At 38.9% G+C, this 8,403-nt stretch overlaps 1 pseudogene; it reads right to left on the bottom strand.

Moving 5' to 3' along the window:
- Window positions 1-236: 236 nt before the first annotated feature.
- Window positions 237-2,110, bottom strand: LOC105003851 (annotated as a pseudogene).
- Between the last annotated feature and the right edge of the window lie 6,293 nt (window positions 2,111-8,403).

Consider the following 8,403-nt stretch of genomic DNA (forward strand, 5'->3'; position numbering starts at 1 on the left):
AGTTGGTTGTGTAGTACTCCATTGCATGGATGGCAGTACCACATTCTTCATTTAACTAATTCTTTATTGACAGGCCTTTTGGTTGTTTCTGATCTTGTTTTTGCCTTTTCTTGCACTTTAGTTTATATTCCTACCACAATAATGGCTAATTTAAACATAAACCATAGAGGGATCCTGAAAAGGTGTCAGCAAAGTAATGAATGTGTCAAAGACTGAGGGTCAGGTCAGGAGAGGCATCAGCGAACCATCTTAACAGGGCTCTTGAAGTTGCCGGTGGCTTGGAGCTGCTGCTGGTAGACCACTGAATGGATCTTGAAACCATAGAGCCTGGACACAATCTGGTTGGTGGGCCTCTGTCCAGTACTTGGGTGTACCGTGAAGAGCTTGTGAGGGAAACCAGTGCCAAAGTAGACGCCATCCATGTGTTGGTGCCTCAGTGACTTATGTGTGTACACATCCAAGCATTTGAGGCAGTAGAGCTTACCATGGCCTCACTTGGGATGTCTGAAAAGCCACTGGGAAGCATTGGTTGGTTTCCACAGTACACACAGGCTCAGTAGCCAAAGTCTTCCTGTTGGTACTCTTCCAACATCTGGGCAATGCCACAGCTGATGAGGATGTATTGTTATTCAGTCACTAAGTTGTGTCCAGCTTTTTGTGATCCATGGACTGCAGCACACCAGGATTCTCTGTCCTTCACTATTTCCTAGACTTTGCTCAAATTCATGTCCATTGAGTCAGTGATGCTATCTAACAATTTCATCCTTTGCTGCCGCCTTCTCCTTTTGCCTTCAATCTTTCCCAGCATCAGGGTCTTTTCCAGTGATGCAGCTCTTCACATCAGGTAGCCAAAGTGTTGAAGTTTCAGCTTTAGCATCTGTCCTTCCAGTGAATATTCAGGGCTGATTCCCTTAGGATTGACTGGTTTGCTCTCCAAGGGACTCTCAAGAGTCTTCCCTAGCACCGCAATACAAAAGCATCAATTCTTTTCAGTACTCAGCCTTCTTTCTGGTGCAACTCTCACATCCATGCATGACTACTGGAAAAACCATAGCTTTGACTATAAGGACCTTTCTTGGCAAAGTCATCTCTCTGTTTCTTAATACACTGTCTAGGTTTGAAATAGCTTTCTTTCCAAGGAGCGAGTGTCTTTTAATTTTGCAGTGATTTGGGAGCTCAAGAAAATAAAGTCTGTCATTGTTTGCACTTTTCTCCCCTTCCATTTGCCATGAAGTGATGAGACCAGATGCCATGATCTTAGTTTTTTGAATGCTGAGTTTTAAGCTAGATTTTTCACTCTTCTCTTTCACCCTCAAGAGGCTCTCTAGTTCCTCTTCACTTTCTGCCATTAGAGTGGTATCATCTGCATATTTAAGGTTTTCGATATTTCACCTGCCAATCTTGATTCCAGCTTGAGTCATCCAGCCCAGCATTTTGCATGAGGTAATCTGCATAGAAGTTAAATAAGCAGAGTGACAACATACAGCCTTGACATACTTCTTTCCTAATTTTGAACCAAACCATTGTTCCATGTCCAGTTCTAATTGTTTCTTCTTGACCTGCATACAGGTTTATCAGGAGACAGATAAGGTGGTCTGGTATTCCCATCTCTTGAAGAATTTTCTACAGTTTGTTGTGATCCACATGGTTAAAGACTTTAGCATAATCAATGAGGCAGAAAGAGATTTTTTTTTCTGGAATTCCCTTGCTTTCTCCATGATCCAACAAATGTTGTCAATTTGATCTCCTGTTCCTCTGCCTTTTCTAAATTCAGCTTTTACATCTGGAAGTTCTCAGTTCACGTACTGCTGAAGCCTAGCTTGAAGGATTTCAAACATAAAGTGAGGATATAGCAGGTGTGGGTCCATCTGTAAAGCATTTTGGCTGCCTATTCAGTCAGGTCATTCTTGTTGGTGTTGTCTTCCAACTCCATAACCAGCCCCAGGTTCAAGATCATGTGTAGTCTATAGTGAGGCACCTTCTCATTGAGTCCAGTGACATTGAATCCATCCTAGATGTAGTCTTTATCCACTAAACCGAAGAATTCATTTCTAAGGAGCCCACAGAACCAGGAAATCCAGGACACCTCCTCTGAGCGGCTAGTATTCATGTGACTGGACAGGAGCTGGGACCAGGGAGCCTGGGGGTGGGGTGGAGGAGGGTGCAGAGGGAAAGGAAGTTTCTGCTTCCAAGAACCATGGCGATGGCTACAACACAGCCTGAAGACCCAACTGCAGTCTCTAATCTTTTTTATATTACAAACAGTTATAACCCTGGATCTCACCTGCACCTTTTAAGTCTACTGCATTAGCAGGCAGATTCTTTACCACTAGCACCACCTGGGAAGCCCTTTATTACAAACAATACATCAACAAAAAAAACCTCATAGGAGTCATTCTCAAACATACAAGTGTACTCATGGGAAAAATACCTAGCGGCGGAATTGCTTTACAGAAGGGGACGTGTTTGTAATTCCTGCTGCCATTAATCAAAGTGCATTCCTACCAGTTTCCTGCAAGTAATAGAGTGCCAGTCTCTGTATACACTTGCAAACTAAGTTATCAAACTTTGAGGATTTTATAAATTCGGTTGACTAGAAATTTTATAACAGTGTTGTCTTAATATAAATTAATCTTATTATGAATGTACTGAGCATCTCTTTATATGCTTAATTGTATCCTTCTCTTTTATTTCATTTTACTGGTCTTGTCCCAAACTTTTTGATTGGCAATTTAACTTCTTTATTTATATTTATTCTTATTTGTTAATCTTTTAAGGGCATTAAAATATTTCTAAATATAAATAAGTTTCCTTTGATCATCACATTGACTCTGTCCCTAGAATTCTTTATTATTATTATTATATTCTCAGATTTTTAATTTTTGATCTTATCTCATTACTTTCCCACTCATGGAACAGGGATTTTGTTATCTGAATTAGTAAAAATTTATATTTTTACTGTGTTGACATTAGGTGACATACGATTTCTACATTTAGAGAATGTATGGAAGTTTTAGGGTGATAACATGTTAGTTTGGGCACCTATGAGAATATTATGTATTCTTTATTCTTAGAATTTAAAATTCAACCTACATCCATTACATCATAGCTCTTGGTAACCAAGGTGCATCTATTAGATATACCTTATTTTACTTGCAAAATGTATACTGTTACGTGTGTTTTATACACTAGAGGTATCATGGATTAAGAGTAGTGAGCATTGCACTACAGAGAATGACTTCATATTTTTCTATGTAGTAGTTAATCTCAGCATGGACTTACGGATTCTTACTATATACAAAGTATTCTAACTCATTACTGTTCTTAATTATTTTTATATTCATATTGCTCCATATTTGGGAACTCCTTCAACCTGGACCTTTTATTTTGAGACTTCATCTCCTTCAATGAAAACACATAAATCCGTCTTTTTTTTTTAGCACCTCCTCACTACTCACTTTGTTATACAAGAGGTTTCAGGTTCAGGTTCTACTTTTCTTTCTCCAGCATTGTTGCTGAATCACTTCAGTCGTGTCCGACTCTGTGTGACCCCGTAGACGGCAGCCCACCAGGCTCCCCCCTCCCTGGGATTCTCCAGGCAAGAACACTGGAGTGGGTTGCCATTTCCTTCTCCAATGCATGAAAGTGAAAAGTGAAAGGGAAGTCGTTCAGTCATGTCTGACTCTTCGCGACCCCATGGACTACAGCCCACCAAGCTCCTCCGTCCATGGGATTTTCCAGGCAAGAGTACTGGAGTGGGGTACCATCGCCTCCTCCAGCATTAGAATCAGCTATTTCTCCAAGGTACCCTGTCTCCTTTTAGTGGGGAAAAGTATTTAAAAACCAAGATATGGATGCTCTGCATTCTCCTTGCTCCTCCTCATTGTTTCTAGACCCTTTCAGTGGATGTATATATATACAGACATACATATCTATATAAGCAATTTTCCTAGGGAAAGAGTGGAAATAGAAAGCATTAGAATTTAAACTTAATCCTGTTCTTTTTCAAAGGCTCAGCTGTCAACTTGTTTTTCCATTTATTTAAAAATTTAATTTATTCAAACTGAAAAAGAAATCCACAGTATATCCATTTCTTCCACACCCTCTAACCCTCACCTTTGGCTACCACCAATCTGTTCTTTGTATCTATTATCGCAAATGGTGAAAGTACAATAGATATATTGGTTTAAGTCAAATACATTATTTATATTGATTTTACCTGTTTATTTTTACTTCTATTAATGTGGCTACTATAAAATTTAAAATTACATATATGGTCCACATACGTCTAATAAACAGTGATACACTAGAGGGTAAAAGCATGAGGATCCAGAAAACAAAGCTGCTACAGAACACTTAGCCCACAAACTTCTCTTGTTTGTTTGTGCAATGTTAAACAAATTTAATTAGTAGAAAGAATTTTTATACATAGTAAATATATAGTTTATATGATAGTTTTGGAAATATTGATACCTGGCTTCTTTAGAAAAAATAGAAAATGTGGTTAAAAACGCATTCATAAATTCACTTTGCATGGCAAAAGTTTAGTGGAACTGACAGTGGCTAGGTCACTAGCCCCATTTAGAGATCTTCCTTTTGCACAGCCCAACTGCCAAAAAAAAAAAAAAAAGAAATCACTCTACCAGACCTCTGAAGACATTCATGTTTGAAATCCTTGAGGCATATGACAGGATGATGTAAAAGAAGTAAGGATTTTATCCACTAAATTTGTTCTGGCAAATGTGCTCTACATTGGATGGTTTCCATTTTTCTAGCTACAAAAATTGATCAACATTTTATAAGGTAAAATTCCACTGAGCATTTTAACAACTGTTCATAAGTTGGGCAACAAAACCAGAACAAAGCAACATCTTGCGTTGTGGTACAGGAAATTCTAATTATATTTAATGTAGAGTCTACTCCTTTAAATCCAAAGAACCTCCCAGGTCTTCTCTGCACTATTGGCCTATATGACAGGCTTTAATTAGCACAGATTTTTCACGTTCATGGATAGATTAGAAATTTAGAAGTACTTAATGGAAAAGGTCTTTTACCTTGACCAGTCTGAAATTGCAGTTAGAGGACATTTGCTTGCTCTAAAGGCTGACTGCATACAAATATATGAATATTAACACATGCATACAAAAATGAAGTTTTAGGATTTTTACCAAAGGAATATTTATTTTGATCCAACGTTAACACCCTTGAAAATGTGAGTGGCACCTCTATGTAATAACTATGAATTAAATATAACTAGATTGTTTGGCATCCATTCAGGCATCATAGCTTTACTTTTGCCTGCTGAATTAAAGAAAATGAGGCCAAAAAAATATGATCTTATTCATCTTCTACTCTAGCTTGCTCTATATATGTAACTTCCAGATGTAAAAAAACAAAAAACCAAAAAACAGAAACCACAATGAAATAGAACTGGAAGACCAGAAGGGGAGCTCCCATCCACTGAGATAATAGCAGAGTTCAACAGGGAGAAGAAAGGCCTCTCCTCTTTCCTGGTGAGGATTCAGCCAATGAAAAGCCATGGATTCTTGCTTATTTTAACTCTCCTAACTTCCTTTCCTATCTATAAAAGTATTCTCCTTCCTTTACTCTGAGGAGACTTGCACATTTCTCACCAGGGTTGCAGATTCAGACCTGCAGTTCTCTGTAACTCCTGCGTAAACCCATCCTTGCTGGAGAAATATCTGGCATTCTGTTAGTTTCAGGACAACATTTTGGTGGCCTGTAAGGGGGCCAGAGAAGACTCCCAAAGACTCCAGGGCTGGTGAGCAAATAGATTTGGTACTCCACAATTAGAGCCCATTGCCACTCACTGATTTTCTCATCAACCTTGAAGGTGAAGGTAAATCTTTCTTCTGAATCTGATCCCGTGCCCTCTTCGGCTCTGAAGCTCTCCAGGCTTTGTTTGTTGTTGTTGTTCAGTTATGTCTGACTGTTTGTAATCTTATGGACTGCAGCACGCCAGGCTTCCTTGTCCTTCACCATATCCCAGAGTTTGCTCAAACTCATGTCCATTGAGTCAGTGATGCCAACCAATCATCTCATCCTATGTTGCCCCCTTCTTCTCCTATCTTCAATCTTCCCCATCATCAGGGTCTTTTCCAATGAGTGGCTCTTCGCATCAGGTGGGACAAAGTATTTGAGCTTCAGCTTCAGCATCAGTCCTTTCAATGTATATTCAGGGTTGATTTCCTTTAGGATTGGCTTCATTTGGGGTCTATTTAAAGATTTCATCTTTCTGTTTAAGGCCTTGATTTGTATTTGAGTACCTTTTGGGCACTTTTGTATTGCTTGATATCAGACTACTTAACTGATAACCTTTAGCCTATTCCCTTCAGAAAAGGAGCTGCTTCTTTTAAAGTTGGCTAGCTTTTGTTATATTCCTTCAGGAACAGGGGTTGTTTCTATGAAATAGTACTCAGTTTCTCAGCCTTATCCTCTTCCCTTTTTTAATAGTCTTTTTAAACTCTTTTTTTTTCCTTTTAATTTGTTCTTTTGGCCACACCACCACAAGGCATGTGGAATCTTAGTCCCCTGACCAAGATCAAACCTGTGCCCCATGCATTGGAAGCATGATGTCTTAACCATTTACCACCAGGGAATTTTCCTGGCTATTCTTTTGGAAGAGCTATTCTCTAGAAGATGACTGAAAAAGCCTTCTTTATGGGTCCTCTGGAAGTGAGATTTTTCTTTTGAATTGGCTGGGATAGGCTTGCAAGTTGTACGTATTGAGCTATTTGTGCTGTAAGCTGGTTACACAGTTTAAGAAGTATTTTGTACCCTACAGGAAAAACTTATAGGAAATGGGATCCCTATTATCCAAGTGTTAAAAGTCTTGATCCTTCCTCATATACAATTATAACTAAGTGGATCAACCTCACTAAAGGCAATTTAGAAGAGCAGTGACCATTATGGGAAATTTTTGAAATTCTCAAACTTAATTTCCTTAAAATTTATTTGGACTACAACAGCGTCAAAATTTTCCAAACTGAGGAATGTTTATTTCAATTGGTATTTTGAGACTATCCAAAGTTGTCAGAAGTCTAAAATTGCCTCTCCACAAAATAAGATTTTAATATTAATTGAGGCATACAAATGGTTAAAGAAAAATAAAATGAATTCCAAAGCCTCAGTCCCATTTTCCTTTGCTTCTTTATATCAGGCTCTGCTTTGGGCACCAACAGTTCTCTCTCCCTTGGCTTCTTGTGGCCAGAATCAGCGATCTTCCTTCTTTCCTTTTAGATTGCCTATACTCCACTGGACCAGGAAATGACAACCTACTGCAGTATTCTTGCCTGTAAAATCCTGGACAGAGGAGCTTGGTGGGCTGCCGTCCATGGGATTGCAAAGAGTCGGACACAACTGAGCACACACGCACACAGACGCATCCACTATATACTCAATTCCCTCATGCTAATTCCCCAGCCAAACTTCCCCATTTCCTCCGAACTTGTCAGAACCTGTTCCTTTAAAATTAGGCCTTCTGAGGATCCAGAGGCTGAACTTTTAATTTCTTAACCTCCCTGGACTAAAACTGAAACTTCATCAAAGATTTTTCTCTAGTAACCTGAGATCCTCCCAGATTTGCTGAGAGACTTAATATAGTCATTCAAACTATCACAACCTGGTTTCTTTGACTTATAAGTCAGCTAGTGGGTATGCTTGCTATTGAAGGCCAGGCCTGACATTAAACAAAAATCGCTAATTGGGAAAATACTGAAAGGTCTGTAGATTTACAATTCAGAGACCAGCTAGCTAACTTATTGTATGAATAGGCTTCAACAATTGCCAGGCAACTTTGTCAAGCAATTTCTAGATCTTTTCCTAAATCTGTTGATTGGAACAAAATTCAGGTTTGCACACAAAAATCTGACACATCTTCTTATGCATATTACAATTGATTTCAGATTGCTTTTAAAGAAAATTTTGGTCTCTAGATGTCGATTTCACTCAGGTAGCTTTAACTAGGTTTATTAATATCCTGAAGAGAGAAATTTCCCTTCTAGTAAAAAGGACCGGGGTGGAATGGGAAACCATGTTCACTCCAGCTTTAATCTGGCAAACCAGCTCTCTCATACTCTGCATGAAAGAAAGATCACCAAAATTCTTAATCCTCAAGTCCAGTAAATGAAGGCTCCTGAAAGAAATGAGAACCCACTTAGTCTCTGCTCTTACAGCAAAGAGCAAAGACATTGGAAAAGAGATTAGTACAAAGGCAATCTCTTTAGGCATCTTCAGCCTTTCTAAAGTCCTTTCAGTTCTCCATGATGTGACTACAAGCAACTACGAGGCTCTTCCTAATCTTTCCTTTAAATCAGCCTAGAGAACATTCCTCAGATTGGGGGTGAATCTCTTTCATTCCTAACAGATATCAGAGCCACAGTC

Source organism: Bison bison, unplaced genomic scaffold, assembly GCF_000754665.1.
Source record: "Bison bison bison isolate TAMUID 2011002044 unplaced genomic scaffold, Bison_UMD1.0 scf7180017864471, whole genome shotgun sequence".
In the NCBI taxonomy this organism is placed as follows: Eukaryota; Metazoa; Chordata; class Mammalia; order Artiodactyla; family Bovidae; genus Bison; species Bison bison.